The sequence below is a fragment of the Palaemon carinicauda genome, chromosome 41 (assembly GCF_036898095.1).
Source record: "Palaemon carinicauda isolate YSFRI2023 chromosome 41, ASM3689809v2, whole genome shotgun sequence".
Lineage (NCBI taxonomy): Eukaryota > Metazoa > Arthropoda > Malacostraca > Decapoda > Palaemonidae > Palaemon > Palaemon carinicauda.
Window position 1 is genome coordinate 12,035,215 of NC_090765.1, and position 27,646 is coordinate 12,062,860.

General features: G+C 48.4%; 1 protein-coding gene across 2 annotated transcripts in view; it reads left to right on the forward strand.

The window, feature by feature from the left end:
- Nucleotides 1-276: 276 nt before the first annotated feature.
- Nucleotides 277-27,646, forward strand: part of Ppox (protoporphyrinogen oxidase) — a 948,609-nt gene continuing 921,239 nt past the window's right edge. For both annotated transcript variants that reach the window (XM_068364075.1, XM_068364076.1), the window contains exon 1: nt 277-536. The gene's annotated coding sequence lies outside the window, so the exon portion shown is untranslated. The remainder of the gene's footprint in view (nt 537-27,646) is intronic.

Genomic DNA, 27,646 nt, shown 5'->3' on the forward strand with positions numbered 1-27,646 from the left:
TGAAATGTTGAATTAGCGCTTCGTATACTAAAGTTTTTTCGTCCTTTGCACAAAATTAGTAAACTTGACACATTATTATGCAAATATTTTTATATTGACAATGACTGGCATAACATCTGTTAATGGAATGCATACATAAGAAATAATAAAGAATAATAACTCAAACCAGATAGTTTCCTGAACTCTAAATAAAGGATCATCATTTGAACAGTAGGCCTATTTTGGAAAACGCAACGTCTGTTATTATTGTCAAAAGCCGTCTAACTTCAAAGCGTACAGTATTTGTTCATTAGTGTGAGTCGTCGCTTTAAGTGTTCTTTAAACCGTAGTTATTCGTGTTACTCGCGTAGTTAAACACAAGAAAGACAAAAATGCATTAGCTATAATTTTGTTTCATGTTGATACCTAGTAAATGAGTAAACCTTGACATCAAATCAACATACTAAGGCTAGGCAACCAAATTAATGGCTGACTTTTTCAGCCTACCGTCCAGCATCCTTAGGGGATCCTTTTGGGGAATTTACAAAATAAACAAGGTGAGTAATAATGATGCTAGTGAAATTTGTTCTGAGGAAATATCAAGATTACTGATACAGGTATAGGATTGATTTTTCTTTTTGTGGCCTAAGGCCAGACAGCCGAGGCTATGGTTAGCTAGCTAACATACAAGTTTATTTTGGTAAAATTATAGTTCCGGTCATGACAATATTTTGTAATGGAATAGTCACCGTTTCCTGTAGTAAATAATGTGCTTTCAGTGAACTTGTCTGTTATTTCCTCTGTAAATTAAGTGTTCTCATGTTATCCCCCACTCTTCCAAACATTCACAGGTGGGTTACCATGATTTTTTGGTGGGGAAAACAGGAAAAAAACTTGTTTTTATTATTTACGAATTGGTTAAAGGTAAAATTCATTTAAAACACACTGTTAATTAGTGGAAAACAATTTTCCCATTACCAAACTGGTTTTATTGTAGTGTATTACATGGCAATGTAACTTAGGATTCCAACTACTGTACTTTTTCTTATAGGAAAAATTACGCTCCCTTCGAAAAAAACACTCGTTCCCGTCGCAAATGAATAGTTTAAGAAATATATATACATCTATATCCTCCGATAATGGGGGACCCCCTTTGGGAACTCGGGGTTTTGGATGGGGAAAACATACTGGGGAACCGATGTATAACCGTAAATCACTCCTTTTCTTCTCTATACATTTCCTTCTTGTATTTATTATAACCGTAGGAAAATACAGAACAGTATAACTGGATATATTTGGGAGGAGCCGTTTCAAAGGTTATTTCTTGTAGTAATACAGTAACCAGTGCTGCCAACGCCTGATGTAGATTAAATGTTAGCATTCCATACCTGATGTAGATCAAATGTTAGCATTCCATGCTAACATTAGCACCCATCTGTACGTACGTTCGTTCGCACCAGTTTCCGACCTGCGCATATATAACCCCCCTGCGCAGGAGTTTCTCTCCCAAATTACTCTTTTTATGACCGTATTATTTTCTCATTTTATATTCCCATTCAATATTATTTATCATACATTCCATTTTACCTTCCTATATTGGGTTTATTTGTTTGGTTATTTCCTTTCCCATTTGTACGTACGTTCGTTCGCACCAGTTTCCGACCTGCGCATATATCACCCCCTGCGCAGGAGTTTCCTCTCCCCAATTACTCTTTTTATTACCGTGTTATTTTCTCATTTTATATTCCCATTCAATATTATTTATCATTCATTCCATTTTACCTTCCTATATTGGGTTTATTTGTTTGGTTATTTCTTTATCTCTTCCTGGTTGCACATAAATACTTACTCTGGACTAGTTTTTTTATCCAGTTAATTCTCGGTATGATCATCTCATTTTATATTCCCATTCAATATTATTTACCGTTCATTCCATTTTACCTTCCTATATTGTTTTTATTTATTATTGTTGGTTATTTCTTTTTCTCTCCTCTGTGTCTTATAAATCCTTTCTCTGGTCTAGTTTCCGTATTTAGTTCATTCATGTTTACCGTCTAGTGTTCTTTGTTTTTCCCTTAACCAATCACCACCCTAGGCCTATGCAGATATCTCCCTACCCCCCCCCCCTTCCTTTATCCCTATTAGCAGACTTTTCATACCCTTTGTTCCAATGCCTTTCCCGTTGTAACCTTTGACCTGGTGAGACGTTCTGCATTACAAGTGCGGTTTCTTTTTTCGTATTTTGCGATGGAGCAAGTTATAGAAACTTGTAGCGGCTGCAGTATTTCGTACCTAAAAGTAGTGGCTCAATTCCATGGTGATTTTTTGGATACTTCAGGTAATGTTGAGCATTTTCTTAAATCTCTCAACGTTATTCCTCAGGGTTTAAAGTGCCCCTAGTGCCGTTCTGTTTTATCTTATAGGCAAGACATTCACGTGTTTTATTGCAATTCTGAATCCATCATTCGTAAAACTAACAAGAAACGCCGTTGTGGTTATACCGTTACTGCCTATAAAGGTACTTTTTTGGACAAAAGTCGTCTACCCCCATGGAAGATAATATTATGTGCCATCCACTTTTTGCATAAACATTCGGACCATGAGACCCTCATGGATGGTATCGACATATCTTCGAAAACTAGTGTCGATTGGAGAAGTTTCTGTTCCGAGGTTACCGAATACTTCGACGTTTTCTTCATATAAGTAAGTCATTCCTCAATAGCCATTATACATGTTTTGTGACCGGGGTACTTCTAGGCAAGGTTAGGTGGGTTTGTTAGGTTCTGTGGTCTTTCTGTACTATTTATATATTGTGTACAGTTATATGGAAAAATTATTTAATATTCAAATGGAAATATTTATCATTCCTGCCACTAGTAATGACATCGTGTCGTTGGTAGTTCTGTGTTCCATTCGTCACCGTTGGTAGTACTGTGAATCAAAGTAAGTCATTCCCCATTGCTTATTATATGAGTTTTGTGACCGGGGTACTTCTAGGCAAGGTTAGGTGGGTTTGTTAGGTTCTATGGCCTTTTGGTATTTTTTATTTATTGTTTAATAGTTATATGGAAAAATTATTTAGTTTACGTATGAAAATATTTAGCATTTCTATCTCTAGAAATGACATCGTGTCGTTGGTAACACTGTGTACCATTCGTCAACGTTGGTAGTTCTGTCAACCATTGGTAACGTTGCTAATGTTATCGTCCTCAGTACATCTGTTGTTTAAATATTTTAACTCAATATATATGTCAACAGTGTTAATATTTATATGGTACATTTGTATTGTATTACATGGTGTGATTTTCGCACAGGAAATATGTGATTTCCTATAGTAGATAACGTGATTTAACAGGTTTTCACATTCATTTCATTCGTAATAACATCAACCAATTCGTCAACTTAAAAGTTAACCGAATTGGTTAATCTGTTTGTTTCCGATTGAAATGATCATCAAAATCGGTTAAATCACGTTATTTGCTATAGGAAATCATATATTTCCTGTGCGAAATCACACCATGTAATACAATACAAAATTACCACCAAACTTATGTATGATTCACTTAACGCTCGTGGACAATTATTTTGAGGATATTTCTTAAAACTTCTAATGGTTTTTGCTGTGCTGTGGCTCGCTGCACTCGTGAAAAAACATTAGCCTACATCACTGCTCCTATGTTCTGGCAAGAGGTGCATGTTGAGCTGTGGTTACCAACCCCATGAGTCATTATTTCAGGGATATTTTTAAACCCTCTAATGGTTATTACTCCGGCGTGGCCCGCTGTGCTCGCAAAATTAACATTATATCACTGCTCTTATGTTCTGGCCAGTGGTAGGCTACATATAGATTCGCTCTCTCAAATCATGTGGGGCATTATATAGTATAAATAGTCATACCTTATGTTTGAGATGTGGGTAAATATATGATACTTTAAGTACTAGCGAGACTGGAATTCGCTATAAGAAATGGATCAGTGCTGTCTTGTTTGGTATTTTTCTCTATATCTTTAATAGGGGCTGGGGCATAATAACTTGCGTATCGGTCTATTAAACTGTGAAGTGGTTTTTTCACTCTAACTCCATTGTTTACATCTGAGAGACTGAAGGGGACTTTGCACATGCATTGTTTCCCATGGTTTGGGAATATTTCTGTGCATTTACAATGACGTATTAACAGCTTACGAGTACTTCTTCATAAGTTCCCGTATGTTCTAAACAGCCATTTTTTCCACCTTCTCATTCAGTTTCAACTTAACCACCATCACATAAAGACATCTCCAAGAGGGATCTTAAGGGAAGTACATCAGTCTATTTCAAAATTTAGTGTAATTTCATTTATGACGGTAATTGGTTATGATGAAAATGCTCTCTGTTCATTGTAAAGCTATCGTTACTCATGAAATTAATAAAATAATCAAAGTAATGCCTCAAAGGTCCGACTCTATGACATAATTTTTCGGGAACACCAGCACATTTCTACTGCAAAGCTTTTGTAAAGATGGTAAATTTATGATACTCTAATTTCTAGTGAAACGGGAATTCGCTATAAGAAATGGACGAGTGCTGGCTAGTTTGGTTTTTTTCTCTATATGTCTAATAGGGGCTGGGGCATAATAACTTACGTATTGGTTGAATAAAATGCCTTTGTCACTCTAACTCCATTGTTTACATCTGAGAGACTTAAGGGGATTTATTGCACGTGCTTGGTTTCTATTCATCACGTAAAGATGTCTCCAAGAGGGAACTTAGGGAAGCACATCAATCTATTTCGAAAGTTAGTGTAATTTCGTTTATGTCGGCAGTTGATTATGAGGGAAATGCTCTCTGTTCGCTGTAAAGCTATTGTTACTCATGTGAAATTATAAAATAACAGTGAAATAATGCCTCATGGGTCTGATTCTGACTTAATTTTCAGGGAAGGCCAGCACATTTTCTACTGCAAAGCTTTTGTAAAGATTGCCAGGACAAAAAAAAGCAACGGTGTCTATCATAATTTAAAGATTTATTTGTGATTTACTTTTAGTTTGTAACCTGGGAAGGTGAGGTCCGGATAGCGGTTGTGACCTGGAAAGGGGGTGCTAGGTTTTGTGACTTGAGAACTGCTAGGTTAGGTTATGTGGGTTTGTTCGGTTCTGTACCCTTTTACAAATCTCAAAAGTTAAATACAGTAATCATGTTGTGGCCTGTTTTCAGCCATTTACATGAACCATATATTTTTCCAACTGGTTATCTTGTGCTAATTTGCATTTCTGACCGTTATTATTACTGCAAATCACTTATTTATTGCATTTTCCCACCCCAAAAACCCCGATTTCCCACAGGGTTCCCCCATAATTGTCTTTATATAAGGGGTACAAAAACTCATGAATGGGTGGTTTGCCCCAATAATCATGGTCAGAAATGCATAAACCACAAGGTAGTGAGTAGGAAAAATATATGGTTCATGAACTTGGCTAGAAATTAAAGTATCATGTATTTATCGTTACGACTGCCAAGACAAGAAAAAAAAAAAAATGTAGTTGTCAGTCATAAGGCAAAGAAATATTTGTGATTTAATTTTCATAATTTAAGGATTTATTTGTGATTTATTTCATCATCATATAAGGATTTATTTGTGAATCTAGTTTGTGATCTGGGAAAGTGGGTCTGGCTAGCAGTTGTGACCTGGGAAGGGGGGGTCCTGGGGGCTTGCCACCTGGCTTGGGGTTGTACCCTGGGCAGGCCTCGGCTAGTGGTTGTGACCTGTGAACTACTAGGTTAGGTTAGGTGGGTTTGTTAGGTTCTGTACCCTTTTACAAATCTCATAAGGGATAATCATGTTTTGGCCTGTTTTCACCCACTTACATGAACCATATATTTTTCCAACTGGTTATCTTGTGCTTATTTTGCATTTCTGACCATTATTATTGTTGCAAATCACTCGTTTATGACCTTTCCTCAACCAAAAAAAACCCGGTTTACCACTGGGGTCCCCCATAATTGTCTTTATATAAGGTGGTCCAAAAACTCATGAATGGGTGGTTTGCCCCAATACTCATGGTCAGAGAAATGCATAAAACACAAGATAGCGAGTAGGAAAAATATATGGTTCATGTAATTGACTAGAAATTAAAGTATCATATATTTACCGAGATGTGGAAGGTTGGGGATCATCATCACTAACATATTATCCTATAAGTTTTATATAATGAGTAGCCATTACACCTAGGTACAGAACAATCCATGTCAGACAGAACCGACACATCAGAAACTATACAACGACCTGTGACATTGTGCAAGTCATACGAAGATGACTACATCATAACAAACAAGGGAAACATGGCCAAATATGGTCAGGTTCCATACATATGGGCTATGACTGGTTATCAAGAAATGACACTATGGATATAAGGGATCTCGGAACAAAATTCATTCCCTTATGAACAGACTATGTAATAGAGTAATCAGGGGCAAAATAGCCTGACAGGGTAACCCATTTAAACTTGTCAGGAGGAGAAATATATATAGGAGCATTGCATCAGTGAACACGCATAATTCTCGCAGGGAAAAATGTATTTGTTCCGTAACTGAAATACAAACCATGCTATTTACATAGGGTAATTACTTCGGCGTAGCTGAATGACGAGCCATTAGAATTTTAATGAGGGTTTACTACCCCACCGGGGTAGGGAGGGGTAGCTTGCTAAAACCCCCCCCCCCCCCCACACACACACACACACACACACACTAGTGAATGCTTCACTTTACTTTTGGCTCGGGCAGAGAACAGACCTGTCTGCTCTCTCCCTCGCTTTGACTGCCATCAATCTGTTTTGCTTTTTCTTCCTCACAGTGTGTTTGAAGTTGGCCTCTATTACTGAATATGCGTACGTGTCCTGGACTTCCTTGCCGCCCTTGTGCGACCTTTATGTCGGCGGTCGACACTGATCCCCACACCTTGTTTCCTCATTGTAGGGGCCAACGGTGTGATAGCAGTGACGTATGTGTTGAATGTAGGGAGTGGTCTACCTCTCAGTGGGAGAAGTTTGCCCGGCACCGGAAGAAAAAGTCTAAAAGGGATATTTCTCCTTCAAAGGCTTCTTTGAAGAGAGAAAATTCCAAAACTTCTTCCGTAGCCCTTTCCTCCTCCGAAGCTCCCCCTCGAGCGGTCTCTTCCGAGAGGCCGGCAAGTGGTAGCGTAGACTGTATTGCTGTTGACCGATCCCGGGGTGCGGGAGAGGTAGTTGCCTCCCATAGCGAGGCAGCGGCCCCTCCTCCCCCGGAGGAGGATTTAAATATTGATTTGTCTGTAAATAACAATGATTTATTACAGCTTTGGGCTTCCTTGGGACTGCAGGGTTTGCCCTCCAGGGAAGCCCTGTTTGACATGATCAAACTAGGTGCAGCTGTCAAACAATCGCCAACTACAGCTGGGATAGATCCTCTGTCTGTCGTTGACGTTGTTGTGACGGAGGCATCTTGTGGGTCTAGTCAAACCCCTGTTCCTGTTGCTGAGGTAGCTGAAGGCTTAGTTCCCCCTCCGAACATCTTTTGAGGGAGGAACTAAGTCCTACGGTCTCTCCTGCCGGTGATTCTCCCCCTCGGGGGAGTTCACTTACAGAGACTCCTCTTCAGAGGCCCTACGATGGTTAGCTCGCTGACCCCACGGCCCCTCGTGGGCGTATAAGGCGGAAGGCTCGTCCTCCCCTTCGCCATAGAGGTCTTCCTTCTCCTCACAAGGAAGTTAGGAGGTGCCTCTTCGGCTCATCGTCCCCACAGTCCTCTGCGGAGTAGACGACTCGCCGTTCGCCGATCCTGCCAGCTACCACCTTAGACCTCTCCGGAGATCCTTCGCGATCCCCTTCGGAGGAAGGTCGTTCTTCGGGACCCTGTGACCAGTCTCCCTCCAGACCTGCTGACCTGCCGTCACGCTTTGAGGATGCAGATGCGCATTACGCGCCACCTAAACCTGCCATTGCGCAAGCACCGTTCCCTTCGGGGCATAAGGGACAGCGCAAAACTGCTCCTCATACCCTTAAGCGACAGGTTAAACCTGCACGCCCTCATGCTGCTGGTTCCGTTCCAGACTTAGCTCCACAGCTCTCACCTGCATGCTCCTGTTTCTGTTACGTGCTGCTCCTGTTTCTGTTACGTGCCAGGGTTCCCCTGCGCGCCCACAACCTACTGCGCCCCGGCGCCCACCAGCAGTTCCTGATCCAGCACGCCAGCGCTCACCTGCGCACACGCGCCCACCTGCGCCCCTGCGCCCACCGGTTCCTGCCACGTCGCACGTAGTCCAAGAGGCACCTAGGTTAGCGCACAGGCGCTCACAGGTACCTCTAGACTCGCAGCGCCCTTCTGGAGTTAGGCGCGAGGCACGCCCATCGCGCGCAGTTCCTGATACAGTGCACACGCGCTCACCAGCGCGCCTCTACATCTCAGAGTGCAGTCCAGGAGGTGCCTAAGTTAGCGCACAGGCGCTCACAGGTACCCCTGGACTCTCCTTCCAGACTGCGCAATCCTGTACGCGCTCCTCCAGTCTCGCGCGATGTTCCAGTTGAGTGCCAGGTTCCAGTTGCTCTCAAGGCGCCCCATGCAACTCAACAGCGCACACCTGTGCGCCCTAATCCGATCGCGCACCCTGCGCGCCCATCGCAGCAGCGCACACCTGCGCGCCCACATCCTGATGCGCGCCATGCGCACCCACGATCCCCTGCGCGCCCAGCGCGCCCACGGTCTCCTCAGGTTAACATACCTGCTCAGACAGCTCAGCGCTCACCTGCGCGCCAACGCGCAGACCCACCCTCGCGCTATCACGAGGCTGCGCACTTGCGCCCTCGCCCAGTACTTCCAGATACGCGCCCACGCGCTACTGCTCACTCACGCCCGAAAGTACCGCATCAGGTTACTGCGCGCCCTCGCATCCAGCCTTCAACCCCTCCTCAGGATCCAGCTCCTGCGCGCCACACGCCCTTGCCATCGACGCGCCCACGTGCCCGCGCCACCAACCTCGCATGCCCACGCCACCAACCTCGCACGCCCGCGCCACCAACCTCGCACGCCCGCGCGAGCGGGAAATTCCTATGGCGCACGATCCTTTCGCGCGCGACCCAGGACAGGGCTCATCGCGCGACCTCCAGCGCGATCATCGTCAGGCTGACAGGTCATCATCTCGTTCCCCTCCCCGCAAGCGCAGAACAGCGTACTCGCCAGAGGAGGGGCGGTTCCCGGACAGGTCTAAGGACTCTCTCATTTCAGCTTCTTTTCAGGCGAACCTTCGTTTGTCGACTCCTCCAAGGGATCGAACGATCCCCTTCCCTCCAGAGGGAGTGTGTGACAGCGCGACTGTCAGCCAGCAGCCCTGGTTCGGGACCCTGGTCAGAGCTCTTATGTAGGCTATGAAGCCTATGGTCTCTGACTTAAGTCACAAATCAGTGGCGGCTGCCTGCCCCCTGAAGAGGAAGAGAGGAGTCCCCTCCGTGGAGACATCTCCGAGGGCTATCCTGTCTCCTCGCAAATCCTTGCGCAAGGCTCCTCCCCCCCAGACTTTCTCTCCCTCCCCTGCAGGAAGTTTAAAGCTTCCCCTTCTCGCCAGCGCTCGCCAACGCGCCGTCTACCTTCGCCTGCGCACCAGCCCTCGCCAGCGCGAAGTCACCTATACGCGCCCACGAGGATGCGCGCCCACGCCCATCTCCCACAGCAGTGATGCATAGCCAACCTGATGTGTGCCCACAAGAGGCGAGCCAACGTACGCAGGGTCCAGCTGCGTGCCCGCGCGCAAGAGATATCTCTCCTGCTCGCGCGCACCCATCGACATCTAGAGCGCACGATTCCTCACCCGCACGGGCTTTTCATCCTGATCCTGCACGCCCGCGCGCGGACGAATATTCACCCTCGCGCGCACAAACATTCACCCTCGGGTGCTCGAGCGCGCAATCTGCTTCCTGCGCACGCTCCTACGCGCCATCGCTCGCCCGCGCGCACCCTCGCAATCTCCCTCGCGCGCGCAGATCAGCAATCACCCGCCCGCGCGCGCCAACAGTCTCCTGCGTGTGACCCCGGGTATTCTCCATCGCGTGAGCGTTAGCGCGATCGTCAATAACCTCCCATGCGCGAGGCTGCAGGACAACGCGCGGCAAGGTCACCATCCCCCCCTCCCCCGCAAGCGCAGAACAGCGCACTCGCTGGCAGGGGGAAATTTTCCAGGAAGGTTCAGGGACATTTCTTCTTTGTCTTCTTTTTCTTTGCAGACGAACGCCCTTATGGAAACTCCTCCCAGGGATCGGTCGATCCATCCCTCCAGAGAGTGTGTCTGACAGCGCAGCCGTCAGCCAGCAGCCTTGGTTTGGGGCACTGATCAGAGCGGTCGCGCAGGCATTTGAGCCTGTTCTCTCTGAGCTAGGCCACAAATCCTTGGCAACATCTACTCCCCTGAAGAGAAAAAGAGGAGACTTGGAAGCTGTGACTTCTTCGAGGACAAAGCTGTCTCCTCGTAAGCCTTCGAGGCAGGCCCCCTCCCCCCAGACTTTTTCTCCTTCCCCTTCGGACGAGGATTTCCCGTCCTCAGGGGATTCACGTAAGGTGAGACGTTCCCTCATCGCACCAATGAGGGAAACCCCACCTCGCGCTGGAAAGTCTTCTTGGGTAGGGGCGGAGAAGAGCCTACCTCCGTCGTCGTTGGAGTCCTGTATCCCTCCCAGGAGGGAGTCGAAGGACTCCAAGACAGTACCTAAGTCCTCGTCAAGACTTAGACCGGAGCCAGCCAGTCACTTGGAGAACGTCCGCGAGTCTCCCCAAGAAGAGCCTTTGGGGACAGGAGACTTCGCTACTAGTCCTTCAGGAGGAGACCTGCAGGAGTCAGAACATGCGTTCTAGCAGGTTCTGACCCTTATGAGGACTCTCAATGGGTTTGCTGACCCAGAGATTCCTCCACGAGAGGGCAAAGACACGGTCTTGGACCGAGTATTTGGGACTCAAAAACCCTCTAAGGCCAGTGCAGCTTTGCCCTGGTCTCAAGGGGTTAAGAGTGCCAGGGACAAGATCGCAGTCCAGCTCTCCGAGCTAGCCTCCTCCAGCCGATCCAGTGCCAGTAACAAGCTTCTCCCACCTCCTTGTGTATAACATAGGAGGTACTTCGAGATCTTAGAGGAGCCTTGTTTAGCTCTTCCCCTTCACCATTCTTTGGAAGAGCTTACCAGGTGAGTCCCTCTTGAGAGGCTCTCCAACCGGCAGGTCTCATTCTCAGCGACTGAGATCTTTAATCAGGAGAAGGTTGCGAAGTGTGTCATGCAGGCCACTTCGTGGCTGGATATCTGGTTAAGGACCTTAGGTATCCTGATACGTTCGGAGGATTTGTCCAAAGAACGTACTAGGAAAGCTATGGAGACCTTTTTACTCTCAGGCACTCGTACGATCGAGTTTCTGGCCCACCAAGTCTCGAACTTGTGGGCAAACACCATCCTGAAACGTCGGGATGCGGTATCTGAGAGGTTCCATCAAAAGGTCCCTAGCACCGAGATCGGCAGGCTCAGACATTCTTCCGTGACGGGAACGAACCTGTTTGAGCCTAAGGACGTGAAACATGCCGCTGAGAGGTGGAGGAAGTCCCACCAAGACTCCCTCCTACATAGGGCTTTGACATCCAAGCCCTATAAACCTCCAGCACCCCAGCAGCCACGTCCTACCAAGACCACGAAACCCACAACGGCAGCGAAGATAGTGGTGTCTAAGCCCTTTCCTATCAAGGACAGGAAAGGCAAAAAGTCCTCCAGGGGAGGGAAAAATCCTAGAGGGAGTGGCCGAGGCTGCAAACGCTAGGATTGGCAGTCCCCCTGCATGTCCACCAGTGGGGGGATACCTACAGAGTTGTGCAAGCAGGTAGCAGCAACTCGGGGCCGATTCCTGGACGATTTCCGTAATCAGTCAAAGATATCGTGTCCCGTTAATAACATCTTTACCTCCCCTGACGGCGAATCCAGTGTCGTTGAGCTCCCTTGCCATGGGATCGGTAAGAGGGCAAGCCCTTCGGGCAGAAGTCGAGACCATTTTGAAGAAGGGCGCTCTCCAGGAGGATGTCGAAAGGTCCCCAGGCTTCTTCAGTCGACACTTTTTTGTAAAGAAGGCGTCTGGAGGCTGGAGACCAGTCATCGACCTCTCAGCTCTGAACAGGTTTGTCAAGCAGACCCCATTCAGCATGGAGACCGCAGACACGATCAGACTTGCAGTGAGACCGCAAGACTTCTTATGTACACTGGATCTGAAGGACGCGTACTTCCAGATCCCAGTCCATCCGTCTTCAAGGAAGTACTTAAGGTTCTGCCTAGCCCTGATGGGTCATATGCAATCCCTACAGCATGTTCAAAACCTGTTTTTTCCCCATGAATAATCAGCTGTCTCGAATATGGAAGTGATCGACCTGCAAGGGGTGACTAGTCTACATGCCATTGTCTGCTTTAAGACTGATTTTCGTCTAACTTCCCTCCTTCCACGTTTTTTAGCCCCCCAGGGGTCGACCTCGACCCTGAAATACCTAAATAGGGGTAAGTGATCAAACAGCAAATTTATTACATAATTATAAATTATCGAACAGTGTTGATACTTGTTTGGTTCTTTATAGTTGGAAAGTGTGGGTGGATGGTGTGTCTACCACTTGCATGACATTGGTTTTGGCTTAGATGCCATATATTGCCATGAGGTCCATTTTCCCTCAAATGCTAATTTCTGATTTTTTTTTTTTTATATTTTGCAAATTTCTGATTTTTTTCTATTTATTTTGAATTTATCTTCAATAATGGCCAGCATGCAGTATTCCCTCGGCATGGATGTCATCAACACACTTCTAATGAAGTTAAAAAGAGATGTTGATGATAATATGGAGCTTGCAATCTCATGTGTTTGATATTTATTTCTCTGATAATTTCTCCTTCGTATTTGTAAATATTTTTCTTGTGTATTAGGTACTTGAAATTGATTTATATAGTGTTTTATTATTATTATTATTATTATTATTATTATTATTATAGATCATAGTTTATGCATATATAATAATTTGATATTATTTTACTTTTTATTGGTCAGCAGTTTCTTATTTTGATTTCATTTTACTTTGATTGGCTACCGATTTGCTATTTGATATCCTTTTACTTTTAATAGTTACTAATTCTATTTTTTTCTTGCTGTAAGTATGGTATCAATTTTGTGTTGGTCACATCAAGCTTCCTGAAAGGACTCACTGTCATAGCTGCCCAACCAAGACTGACCACATGACAAACACCACTTGTTTGAGGAGCAGGAAGCCTGTTTGTCTATAGCTTCAAACTCTCTTGTATCTGAACTGTACCTGATAGTTATAGCTAGATTAAATCATGAAACTTTCTTTTTTTTTACTACTTGTTTGTATAAATACTGAAATTTTAATCTTTACAAAATAGATATCACCCATTTTTAAATATTTAACTTAGCCGGTGAATATATAATAGCTGACGTCTCCGGCGGCTCGACAGAAAAACACAAAAACTCGCGAGTGATCGCTATGAAGGTTGCGGGTGTGCCCACCAGCGCCAACTATCGGCCAGATACCGCATATACATGTAAACAGCTCCAGTTCTTCTCTGTCGGTCATGTCGACAAGTTGATTCCATTACTCGCTGTTAACCTGGAGTTTTTCGTCAGTCTTGGTGAAGTACTTCTTTTTGGTTTTGAGCTTTCGCAGTGCAGGTGTTTTTATCTTCAATTTAAACTCTTGAACTCTTTTTTGGATAGATTTAATTGTTGATGACTTTGGATTGTTTTTTGGACTTTCTTTGACTTTTCAAAATGGCTGACCCTTCTCCAATTCCTAAATTTCATAAATGTAATGCTAGGGATTGTAACAAACGTCTTCCAAAGGCCTCTCTCGACCCACATACTGTGTGTTCTAATTGTCGGGGTAAAACCTGTCAATTAGGAGATCGGTGTGATGAGTGCGTGGTACTTTCGGAATTCGACTGGCTAGAGTTTGATAAGTATTCTCGTAAGCTAGAGAGAGATAGGGTGAGGAGAAGTTCCTCTAGATCATTAGAAATTTCCTCCTCCCATGCCCCTGAACCTAATCCTTCCCCAGTAGTAGTTGTGCCTGAACCTTCTACTAGCACTCATGAACCATCGATGCGGGATATGTTACGTGCCATTCAATCTTTAGCTACGGACCGTAATCAACTCATGGCGGATGTAAAAGAGTTAAAGTGTCAGAGTGCCACATTAGAAAATCGTGGGGATAAAGTGATTAGTGCGCAAAGTGTTATCAGTGTTGCGACCGAGGGTTCGTCTGTTCGTGCCTGTCGTCCGCCTAGTCCGAGACCTCTTGCAAGCTCCCATGCACCAGGGAGAAGTAATGTCGTAGGACTTATGGGTTCGAGAGGCTTTAACCAACGAACAGACGTTCCCTCTATGGTTTCGGGCGTGTCCTGTCAAGACCGCCCCTACCATAAGACGAGCGAGGCGATTTTCTCCTTGTCATCCGAAGGCTTCTCGCGTAAGAAACCGTGGAGCAAGGTTTCGAGACCCTTAAAGCGAAAGTTAGTCCTTTCAGGACAGGTCCAGCGTCCTGGTTGTAGCCATTGGGACAGCTCTGACCCTGTACAGTCATCGGAAGACTGCTCGCCGCCTAAACAGAAGCGTAACACAGGCTCCGAGAGTCTTAGTGTAGGCAATGTTTTGCAGTCACAGACGTTACCCTCGTCTCGAACCGCACCCACTCCCGTTGATCCTAAATGGGTTGTGCTGCAAGATATGCAGAATAAGCTGGCCTCTCTTATGGAGGAGTATACTGCTGAGCAGGTTCACGATGATCCTCGCCGTTTAGCTGATCGAGATCCTGGCCGTCAGCCGCCCAAACGAGCCTTTGCTCGTCCTGTTGACGTTGACGTTACAAAGTCACGTCAGTCACGTGACGTAGAGCCTCACTCGATGCAGTCCCGTGTTGACTTTCAGCCGCTTGTGGACGTTCAGCCGCTGCCACATGCTCGTGTTGACGTTCAGGACGTTCGCCAACCAGCTAACTTGACTTGTTTTGACGTTGAGCGTCAAGCACCACAGTCAAGAGTTGTTTGTTCCGTAACCGAAATACAAACCACGCTATTTACAAAGGGTTATTACTTTTAGCGTAGCTGAAATGGCGAGCCATTAGAATTTAACGAGGGTGTATTACCCCCGCGCTAGTTAGCGGGGGGGTAGGGGAGTGGTAGCTAGCTACCCCTCCTCCCCCTCACACACAGGTGAATACTCACTTTAACTTTTGGCTCGGACTGTGACAGACGTCTCTGTCTTGGTCCTCGCTTGGCAGCCATTGTCTGTTTTGTCTTTACTTAATCGCTTACTTTTCTTTTACTCAATATATATGTAAACATGTTTTCATGTTTGTATATATATTTGAGTATAGAAATAAGTAAGTTTCCTTTTCAGATGTGTGTGTGTAGTGTACGATATCTACGTGGAGGCCTCGGCAGTTAGACCACCACGGCGTATTTTATGGGTGGCGATCGAGTTTGACTTATGTCTTTCTCTCTCTCTCTCTCTTGAGGTCTTTCACCCTTTTACTACGTGTTACTACGACCTTGTAGCCTAGCTTCCTTTCCGTGTGGAGGGTTGCTACGCCGTACGTTTGTATCAATTAGTTATGAATCTAATTGTAGTTGTTTTTTGTTTTTCAGCTTGTAGAACGATTCCTTTCGGGGTTTTCGTTCTTTCTTTAGTGTTCATTCATTTATAAATTACATAATTACATAGTTACATAATTATAATTGTTATAATTCTGTTTTGGTTACAGCTCTCCTTCCGCGAGTGTAAGTGGTTGTGAGGGCACGTGCCTGATGTGTAATTCTTGTTCCTTTCCCTCGGGATTCCTCTTCGGAGCCTTTCCGGGGGAATGAATGTGTACTAATATTATTTGTTTTATTTTTTTACAGTTACCGATCTAGTTCGTTTCTGTAATATAGCAACGGTGTGAGCTGTCTGGTTGAGTCCTGGGGATTCGGCTGTTGCTGCCTCCCCCCTTGTATTTTCGTCAGGGGCGTGTCTCCTTCTACTGGTAGTACTCCCGTGTCGACGGACAGCTCTCCAGTTCATTTTAGAACAGTCAGGAGGCTTGCCTCCTTGGGCGGATAACTTTCCTTCCGAGGGAAGTTTTTCCTGTCCAGGCTTGAGTTTTTCCCCTTTTGGGGGGTTCTTCTCTTGCCTTTTTTTCGTGCGACTATGCTCTTGGTGCTGAGCGGTCGCACCTGCAGTTTCGCTCAAGGGGCTGGGCACCTGCAGGAGCTCCTCTTCGGAGGATTGCTCCTTTTAGGTCACTGGCTGACCAGTCTCTTCCACGAAGTGTTTCTCTTTCGTTCGCGAGAGAGTACACTCATAGAGACTCCTCTTCGGAGGTTTCTTCTGTTGCTGTTGCTGTTGGCCTCCCTCGCCGTAAGGCCCACCGTCCGCCTCGTCGTAAGGGCCTCTCATCTCCCTATAAGGGTGCTTGAGGCGCCCTTTTGGATCTCCGTTTGCAGCCTACAACTCCTTTTTCTCGATCTTCCGCCTTGGTGCAGATGGACAGCAGTCTGATCTCGTCTTCCGACGGGCAACGGTCTTCCCGACGGACAACGGTCTGCCCGACGGACAGCGGTCTTCCGACGGACAGCGGTCTTCCGACGGACATCAGTCTCCCGGCGGACAATGATCCCTTCGGGGCAAAGGGTTGCCCCCACGGGGGTTCTTCCCTTGCGTGTCAGGGTTTCCCTGCGCGCCCTTCTGCTCATCAGCGCTCTCCTGTTCGTCAGCGCTTTCAAGATGATCTTCCCTGCGGTTCCTGTTGGTTCCTGTTACGCGCCCTGTGCGCCCACGTTCGCCCTCGCGATCTAGAACTTCGGTTCAGGTCGGGGTCAAGGACTCTTCTTCTTTGCGCAGGCTTCCACGCGTAGCCTTCTGCTCGTCAGCGATCATCAGCTCGTCAGCGATCAGCAGCTCGCCAGCGATCATCAGCTCGTCAGCGATCATCAGCCCGCCAGCGATCATCAGCTCGCCAGCGATCTCCGGATCGCCCACGTGTGTTACAGCCAGCACGCCAACGTTCTCCAACACTTCTGAAGGAACATGGTTCGCCAGCTGCTATCTCACCTGCGCATGCTGATCGCTATCACGCGACCCTCAACCCTCAACTGCGGATGCTGATCGCCATCGCACAACCCTCAACTGCGGATGCTGATCGCCATCGCGCGACCCTCAACTGCGGATGCTGATCGCCATCGCGCGACCCTCAACTGCGGATGCTGATCGCCATCGCGCGACCCTCAACTGCGGATGCTGATCGCCATCGCGCGACCCTCAACTGGGGATGCTGATCGCCATCGCGCGACCCTCACCTGCGGATGCTGATCGCCATCGCGCGACCCTCACCTGCGGATGCTGATCGCCATCGTGCGACCCTCAACTGGGGATGCTGATCGCCATCGCGCGACCCTCACCTGCGGATGCTGATCGCCATCGCGCGACCCTCAACTGCGGATGCTGATCGCCATCGCACGACACTCAACTGCGGATGCTGATCGCCATCGCGCGACCACACACCTGCGGATGCTGATCACCATCGCTCAACCCTGCGCATGCTGATCACCATCGCGCGACCCTCAACTGCGTATGCTGTTCGCCATCACGCGATCGCCCACCTGCAGATGCTGTTCGCCATCGCGCGACCGCTAACCTGCGCATGCTGATCGCCATCGCGCGACCCTGGCATGCTGACCACCATCACGCGACCCTGCGCATACTGATCACCATCGCGCGACCCTGCGCATGCTGATCACTGCTCGCGATCGCTCACCTTCGCATACTGCTCGCCATCGCACGATCGCTCACCTGCGCATACTGCTCGACCATCGCGTCTGCATATCACAACGCGCCATCGCCAACCTGCGCGTTAGCGCTCACCAGCTCACCACCGATCGCTTGTTGAGCCATATCGCCAGCAGTCCTCCTCGCCCACGCGGCAGCGCGTTTCCTCGCCATCGCGCTAACGCTTGCGTTCGCCGCCTCGGACTCGCTCTCATCCACCTGCCCACCCTCACGACCGCTCGCCTGCGCGCCCGCTCGCCTGCGCGCCCGCTCGCCTGCGCGCCCGCGTGACCGCTCGCCCGTGCAACCACGCGACTGCTCGCCCGTGCAACCGCGCGACCGCTCGCCCGTGCAACCGTTCGCCCGTGCAACCGCGCGACCACTCGCCTGCGCGCCCACACGCCCACGTGCCTGCACGTCTACGCTCATGCTCTCCAATGTTCGCCCACGCGCGAACCAACGGTTTTTTTCCATCGCGCAGACGGATGGTGTTCCGTCGAGCGAACCTACAGTGTTTCTTCGCACAAATGTCGGCTTATTTCTTGCAGTATCCATTGCTCGTCTATGGGTTATCGCCCGCCGACCACCAGGAATTCCCGTCGCGCAAGCTCCAGGGCAATTGCGACCACGATTCCCAATGGGGTTTTCGCAGTATGACCAGCCTGGCGAGTTCTTCTGGAGCGTATTTCTAGAACACTGTCTCACCCCGTAAACACAGAGCATGGGACTTGCAAGAATAGGAGAAACTTAAGGGAGATCTGAGCAACACTCCTCTATTCCTGAACCTGGCTTAGCCCTTCCCCGTCATTCCTTAGAAGGATTTTTGGCGCGGGGGGGGGGGGGGGGGGCTCTCCGTTCGAGATTTCTCCATCGGACAAGGGGTGACTGCTTACCTCTTCCTCTGGGAGCTTACCAGGTTCTTTCCCTCCTCGGTTACGGCCCGAGGTTTGGTTCAAGGAAGCTACAGGAAGATCAAGGGTACTTTCCTCCTCTCGAGCTCAGGCACCTTGGCCTTTCGTCGTTAAGTATCTAACTTGCGGACAAGCTCGATGTTGTACCATCTGGACGCGCTGACTGAGGGCTTCCTTCGGGTGTCTCATCTGTGGAGGTCGACGACCTCAGACACCCTTCCATCCTTGAGAAGAGTTTGTTGTGCCCAAGGACAGAGACTTAGACAGCTGCTGTGCGGAGTAAATCGACTTCCGGTTTCACTCCTCCAAGGCGCTTTCTTCCAGACTCTGCAGGGCTCCAGCGCCTTTTCTTTCAACCACGTCGGCCTAAGTTATCGGCTACGACAACTGGGACAAGGTGTCCAATTGGAGTTTTCTCCTGTCAGGAACAGATGGCACGGGAGACTCCCCCGGGGGGGCATAGTCCTAAAAGGAGTTCACGAACTCTAGGATTGCAGGTTTTTCGCTGGGAGGATGCTTAAGGTTACTCATCCGAATGACAGCTTCCCGATGCCCATTCCCGCATATTCTCTGTGAGTAGCCAAGGATATCGCGCCTGCCGTCTCTGTCAGCGAATTCAGTGTCTCTGAACCTCTATGCCATAGCGTCAGCAGAGTTGCCCGGTTGGGCAGAATGATCCATACCTTAGGCGAAGGTCTTCCTTAGGATCATCGACGGCTTCACCCCCGGCCCCCTCAGTCGATCCTTTCTTGTAAGGAAGGATCTGAGAGGGGATGTCCATAGTCGACCTCTCAGCCCCGATCAAGTTTGTCGAACAAACTTCGGCCAGCAGAATCGATCAGACTGGTAACGAGGCGACAGGACTCCTTAAACCCTGGATTGGAAGGACGGGTACTTTCAGTTTCCATTCCATCCATTTTCCAGGGTGCTCGTCGAATTCAGCCTAGACTGCAAGTATTCCTGCTTATGATGCAGTGTGGCTATCCCGCCGTGGCATAGCAGGTTTGTTTCCCCAGAGAACTCTCCCTGCCTTCCTCTTGGCCGCTCAGGTGCAGGCTTCCGCCTCCTCTGCTGTTTGGAGGACTGGTCAACTCCGGTAGGCTCGGGTTTCGACCTTCTTCAGCGCCGGGACAAGCTTCCGGATGCTTACCATGAGTGTGGGCTCATGGTATTTTGCTTGGAGCCTTCTCTTCCTCTGCCTCAACATCTGGAGTATCTGGCCATGATATTGAGTCAACCGCCTTACCACATTGGAAACCCCGCTTCTCGTCCATGCAGCGAGGTTAAGCAACGTCGGTACTTGGATGGGTGACCACCTGGGGACGCCAGATTCTGTTACCACATCCTCCGAGCCTTCCTTTCGGTTGACTGTGGCAAGACTGAGGAGAGTAGCAGTACCTGTTCTCAGTCAAGCAGAGCTTTCAGCCCTACCTTGGAACGTTTCCTAGTTCTTCTTTCCTCATTGACCCGTCTATAGTCCGAACGGTCGCCTCAGGATAAGTTCCATGTGGGGCGATCCAAGTTCCGGTGGCTTCAGGCAATGTTTAACCTGACTCCCTGGCCCTATGGGACCAGCGGAACTATTAGACCTGCAATGGGTGTTGACCTATGGAACCTCTTGATGGTAGTGGATATTCTCGTCCTTTCCCCACATTCTTGATGCGGTTCTCGGACTCGTCAAAGGAAAGGGGGGGGGGGCATGTTCCGGTCCAGGCCTATGGTCAAGACCTGAAGGATACCTCTCCATCATTCAGGCAGGCTTAGGGGCCTTAGTCTGGCCCCTCTTCAGATCCTACAGCTCCTGCCGAGTCTCCCCGTTGCACGTCGACTTCATTCTAACCAGCAGGGGACACATTTTCACACCTTCACATCTTGCAGTAGAGATACCGGGATGATTGAGATTCTCTCAATACCACCATTGGTTCTCTCATTCCAGGCAGGGGAAAGTTTCTCTCAGACTATCCGAGCAGAGCCTCATAGAGAGAGTGTACCTAGGGGTCTTTGACCTTGGGTAACCAGCAAGTGCTGGTCTGGGGGACCTGATCGCGACAGCTTGGAACCTCAAGCTTCCGCTAGTCTTCCCCCCAGTCTCAGACCCCGAGACACTGGCAAGATGCATTCCGGTGATGGTGGGACAACTTCGACGCCTGCGTCTTCCCTCCTTTTTGTCTGCGGACAATGGGCCTCAACAAGACCAGGTTGTCTGTCAACCTTTCAATGGGAGAGCCCCACTGGGACTACGCGCAGAACGGTTTCTGGACCCTCTGCTTCCCCTGACGGAACTGCCGGGAGAGCTTCTCCCACGGCGCAGACTACTCAAGCAACCACACTGTGACATCTCTCCCGAACCGGGGCGTCGCTTCGGCTTCATGCCTGGAGACACTACGCTTCCTCCTCTAGAAGAGACAACCCACTACAGTCGCGGTACGGAGGTCGCGTCATCTGCGATAGTTATCCACAGGGGTCTCCCAGGCAAAGTGAAGAGTCTAAGGTGGTTGGTGCCGTGGGAGATATACCTCTTCCCTTGAGGCCTCTTCTCCAGCAATAACGGTCTTATTGCCTTTCGGCGGGCGGAAACTCCTTTCCGCTCTCGGCAATGAAGCCTGTCGCTCAGCCTTTCCCTGACCTTCAGGCTTAAAGGAATAACTTTTTCCTGCCCGCTGGATCTATCCTCGCTCATGCGAAGCTACGATCGTCCCTGCCCTAGTCGGAGGAAGACCTCCAACTTGGAGCATGGCTCGGACTTTTTAGTCCTTTAAGAGATCTTCTCAAGACCCTTTTACGACAGGCCTCGGATTGTATTACGCCTTGGGTCTTCTGCTCACTCTGGCCACGACCAGTGTGTAAGCAATCTTCTTGGTCTCTTACTACTCCCCCCTTTCTAAGGAAGAGGGGAAGGCAACATTCAGGCTCGCTCCTGAGTTGTTGGCTAGACTCAGAATCTGAGGGTCCCGGCCCTTCGGTCCGATTCATTCAAGATTTCGAGTCTCCATTCTGTGTCTGATGTCCCAAGACCTTCTCTTTCTTGCCAGTAAGGAATCGAGAGGTTAGCGCTGGGAACAGCTGCAGTTTGTCCTCAGTTGCAGCCGATTTGGGAACACAAGGAGGACATGGGGGGAGAGTTACCAGTATACCTCTTCAGCCCGGACTCAAGGACATTCATCTCGTCCTGTCTTCAGACCCTCCCCCGTCACGTCGCCCTACAGCACGATGTTGGATACATCGCAACGTCCCTCGCCTTCGAGTAATACTACTCTGTGACGCAGGTGCTACAAGCTGGAGTCTGGAAGCGTCTGAAGACCTTCGCAGCCCGCTTCCTGCAGGGCGTGACCCACAGGAGTATCGATACGTTTTCTATCGCTCTGTGGTGGCTACACAACAGCTGGTCTAACCTCAGGCTCCCTTTTGGACAGGTAGCAGAAGGTTGAGGGCATTGTTATCAGGTTTTAGTCTGCATGAACAAAAGAAGTATGTCTGGCCCTTACTTCTTTCTTCATCATCCCCTCTACGGGGAAGCAGCATCCTGGTCTCTGCATAGCTGACCTCGAACCTCTGCAGGTAAACCATGCTTCCTTGTGTTCCGAGTATTGAGTCAATATTGTCGCGTCCCCCATACCCTGACGAGGTGGTATTGGGAACGTCCTAACCCAGAGTTAATTCTGGAACCCCAGGTCAACTGCCTAGGACGAGTCACACTTCTTCCTTCACACACAAGCTTACGTAGGCCACATGGTTCCTTGCGGAGCAAGGAACTTGTGAGGTGCAGGGACTCCTTTTCTCGAGTGCGACTCACTCGGATTCTGAGTCCCCGGGTAAAGCCAAAGCCAGTATGGCTGGGGACTTTCCACCCTCCTTAAGGGATAAGTCACCCTTTGTAAATAGCGTGGTTTGTATTTTGGTTATGGAACAAATGACAAATTCGAAGATAATTTGTATTTTTCCTAACCATACAAACCTTAGCTATTTACACATATTTGCCTACCAGCCCTGTCCCCCAAGACAAGTCCTACCTCTAAGTGAAAGTGAGTATTCACCTGTGTGTGAGGGGGAGGAGGGGTAGCTAGCTACCACTCCCCTAACCCCCCGCTAACTAGCGCGGGGGTAATACACCCTCGTTAAATTCTAATGGCTCGCCATTTCAGCTACGCTAAAAGTAATAACCCTTTGTAAATAGCTAAGGTTTGTATGGTTAGGAAAAATACAAATTATCTTCGAATTTGTCATTTTGACTGCTCAATCTAGGCAGTCAAGGCAGTCTCGAGTTGACGTCGAGCGTCCTCCCGCTCCTGTTGTTGTTGCTAGTCAGTCCGTTAAGCAGTTACATGACATAGTGTCCTGGACTGCTACTGATGCTCCTGTGCGTGTGGACTCTGCTTGTCAAGCATTGCCACCAAGGCAGGTCTCTCCCTTGCTTGAGACTCATCAGTTGTCGGACGAGGTTCCTTCAGATGAGGACGTTGCTGACCCTCATCCTAATGATAATCCTTTGGATGTTTTGTCAGATGTAGAAGAACCTAAGGCTGTTCAACTTTCGATGGATTTTAAGAAGATCATGATGATTTTCAAGGATCTTTTTCCAGATCATTTTGTTGCTGTTGCTCCTCGTTCGCCTCCGTCTGAGTTTGCTCTAGGCTTAGCTGCTACCAAGCCTGCCTTTACTAAGCTAGTGCTTTCTCGCTCTTCTAAGAGGGCTTTACGTCTTCTAGGTGACTGGTTGGATACCAGGAGGAGTTTGGGGAAGACGGCCTTTGCCCTCCCACCTTTTAAGCTTGCTTCTCGATCGAGCGTCTGGTATGACACGGGAGAAGTTCTCGGCTTGGGAGTCCCTGCCTCTGCCCAGGGTGACTTCTCAAGCCTCGTAGACTCTCCCCGTCGCCTGGCCATGAGACGCTCGAAGATTTGTTGGTCCTCCTCGGACCTTGACCATCTACTTAAAGGCGTATACAGGGCCTTTGAAGTTTTTAACTTTCTTGATTGGTCTTTAGGAGCATTAAGTAGGAAGATCTCATCTGCTGACCAAGATGTATCCTTACTTATCATGTCCTGTATGGACAAAGCCATCCGCGATGGTTCCAATGAGCTCGCCTCCACCTTTACGTCGGGAGTCTTGAAGAAGAGAGAAACCCTTTGCTCTTTCCTTTCAGCAGGAGTTACTCCTTGTCAGAGATCGGAACTGCTCTTTGCTCCCTTATCGGCTGCCTTGTTTCCACAACAGCTGATTAAGGACATAGCTGCTTCGCTTGTGCAGAAGGACACACATGACCTGATGGCGTCCTCTTCTCGCAAGGGTACTCCTTCTTCTTCCTTTGTGAGACCCAGAATCGAGACTCCTGCGTCTAGATTTATCCCGCTCTTTCGTGGCAGAGCTCCCAGCAGGGGAGGCTCTCGTGCCGAGGGAAAGAGAGGTAAGAAGAGAGGAGCCAAGTCCTCCCGTGGCAGAGTCTGACTGCCCACGGCCTCAGACAGTGGTAGGGGCCAGATTGAACAGCTTCTGGCAGGCCTGGGAGAAGAGGGGTGCAGACCAAGAGTCTGTTCTGTTGCTCAAAGAGGGGTACAAAATCCCGTTTGTACGCAAACCTCCTCTAGTAACAACTCCCATAGACCTCTCTCCCAGGTATCGAGAGGAGTCAAAGAGACAAGCCCTACATCAAGAAGTGTCTCTGTTGCTAGAGAAGGGAGCGGTGGTGAAAGTCTCGGACCTTCAATCACCGGGGTTTTACAACCGTCTCTTCCTAGTCCCAAAGCATACAGGAGGTTGGAGGCCAGTGCTAGACGTCAGTGCGCTCAACGTTTTTGTTACGAAAACAAAATTCACGATGGAGACCACGAAGTCCGTCTTAGCAGCGGTCAGAGAGGGAGACTGGATGGTCTCTCTCGACCTGCGAGATGCGTACTTCCACATTCCTATACACCCGGATTCCCAACCGTTTCTGAGGTTTGTTTACAGGAATGTGGTGTACCAGTTTCGAGCACTGTGCTTCGGCCTCAGTCCTGCTCCTCTCGTGTTCACGAGGCTCATGAGGAATGTGGCAAAATTCCTTCATATATCGGGAATCCGAGCCTCCCTGTACTTGGACGACTGGCTTCTCAGAGCATCGTCCAGTCATCGCTGTCTGCAGGATCTACATTGGACGTTGGGTCTGGCCAAGGAGTTGGGACTTTTGGTCAACTTAGAAAAGTCCCAACTGATCCCATCCCAGACTATTCTATATTTGGGGATGGAGATTCGCAGTCTAGTTTTTCGGGCTTTTCCGTCTGCCACCCGAATAGAACAAGCCCTGCTCAAAGTCCAACTAATGCTGAAAAGAGAACGTTGTTCAGTAAGGAGTTGGATGAGTCTCGTAGGGACTCTCTCATCCCTGGAGCAGTTTGTCTCGCTAGGGAGACTGCACCTTCGGCCTCTCCAGTTCCATTTAGCCTCTCACTGGAACAAGGGCAAGACTTTAGAGACGGTATCAATACCAGTCTCCGAACCAGTAAAAGCATGCCTGAACTGGTGGGACAGCAATATCAGTCTGAGAGAGGGCCTGTCCCTAGCAGTCAAGAACCCAAACCACGTGTTGTTCTCAGACGCGTCGGATTTGGGTTGGGGTGCGACCCTGGACGGTCGGGAATGCTCGGGTCTGTGGACCTCAGTTCAGAAGAGCATGCACATCAACGGCAAGGAGCTATTAGCAGTCCACTTGGCCTTGATGAATTTCGAAAGCATTCTTCGAAACAAAGTGGTAGAGGTCAACTCAGACAACACCACAGCTTTGGCGTACATCTCCAAGCAAGGAGGCACTCACTCCCACACGCTGTACGTGAACGCAAGGGACCTTCTCATTTGGTCAAAAAATCGAGGCATCTCCCTGTTGACGAGATTCATCCAGGGGGACTTGAACGTCTTGGCAGACTGTCTCAGTCGGAGGGGTCAGGTGATACCCACGGAATGGACCCTGCTCAAGGACGTGTGCAAGAGTCTTTGGGCGACTTGGGGTCAACCCACCATAGACCTCTTTGCCACCTCGTTGACCAAAAGGCTCCCTATCTATTGCTCACCAGTCCCAGATCCAGAGGCGATCCACATAGACGCATTTCTACTGGACTGGTCTCACCTGGACTTGTATGCATTCCCACCATTCAAGATAGTCAACAAGGTACTGCAGAAGTTCGCCTCTCACGAAGGGACAAGGTTGACGTTGGTTGCTCCCCTCTGGCCCGCGAGAGAGTGGTTCACCGAGGTACTTCAATGGCTGGTAGACATTCCAAGGAGTCTTCCTCTAAGGGTAGATCTCTTACGTCAGCCCCACGTAAAGAATGTTCATCAAAGCCTCCCCGCGCTTCGTCTGACTGCCTTCAGACTATCGAAAGACTCTCAAGAGCTCGAGGCTTTTCGAAGGAGGCAGCCAGTGCGATTGCGAGAGCTAGGAGAGCTTCTACCATCAGAGTATACCAGTCGAAGTGGGAAGTCTTTCGAGACTGGTGCAAGTCAGCATCTGTGTCCTCTTCCAGTACCTCTGTAGCCCAAATCGCAGATTTTCTATTACATCTGAGAAATGTTCGCTCCCTCTCAGCATCCACTATTAAGGGCTACAGGAGCATGTTGACTCCAGTCTTTAGACATAGAGGCTTAGATCTTTCCAACAATAAAGATCTCCAAGATCTCCTTAAGTCTTTCGAGACCTCTAAGGAACGTCGTATGGCAACTCCTGGATGGAACTTAGACGTGGTCCTAAGGTTCCTGATGTCAGACAGGTTTGAGCCATTACATTCAGCCTCCCTGAAGGATCTCACCCTCAAGACGCTTTTCCTAGTGTGCTTGGCTTCGGCTAAAAGGGTCAGTGAAATTCATGCCTTCAGTAAGAACATCGGCTTTTCCACAGAGAAAGCCACATGTTCATTTCAACTTGGTTTCCTAGCCAAAAATGAACTGCCTTCTCGTCCTTGGCCTAAGTCTTTTGATATACCTTGCCTGTCAGAGATCGTAGGCAACGAACTTGAAAGAGTACTGTGTCCAGTTAGAGCTCTTAAGTTCTACTTAGCTCGTACTAAGTCCTTACGAGGTGGATCTGAGGCCTTATGGTGCTCAGTTAAGAAGCCATCATTACCTATGTCAAAGAATGCTTTGTCATATTTTATCAGATTTTTAATCCGAGAGGCTCATTCTCACTTGAATGAAACAGACCGATGCTTGCTTAAGGTTAAGACGCACGAAGTAAGAGCTATAGCAACTTCCGTGGCCTTTAAGCAAAATAGATCTCTGCGAAGTATTATGGACGCGACCTTTTGGAGAAGCAAGTCGGTATTCGCGTCATTTTACTTAAAAGATGTCCAGACTCTTTATGAGGACTGCTACACACTGGGTCCATTCGTTGCAGCGAGTGCAGTAGTGGATGAGGGTTCTACCACTACATTCCCTTAATTCCAATATCCTTTTAATCTGTCTCTTGAAATGTTTTTAATCTTGTTCTTGGGTTGTTCGGAAGGCTAAGAAGCCTTTCGCATCCTGGTTGATTTGGCGGGTGGTCAAATGTCATTTCTTGAGAGCGCCCAGATTAGGGGTTTGATGAGGTCCTGTTGTATGGGTTGCCGCCCTTGATACTTCAGCTCCTGGGAGTCTTTCAGCATCCTAAGAAGATGGCTGGGCTTCGTGAGGAAGACAGACTAAAAAGGCAGAGTAATCGTCTAAGTCAACTTCCTTACCAGGTATCTATATATATTTGGGTTTTGTTATGATATAACTGTCAAAAAAACTAAGCATATACGCTGTAAACTGTATTAATACTGGTCTCTACCCACCACCATGGGTGTGAATCAGCTATTATATATTCACCGGCTAAGTTAAATATTTAAAAATGATATTTTGATTATAAAATAAATTTTTGAATATACTTACCCGGTGAATATGTAAATTAAAGGCCCCCCCTTCCTCCCCGATAGAGACCCAG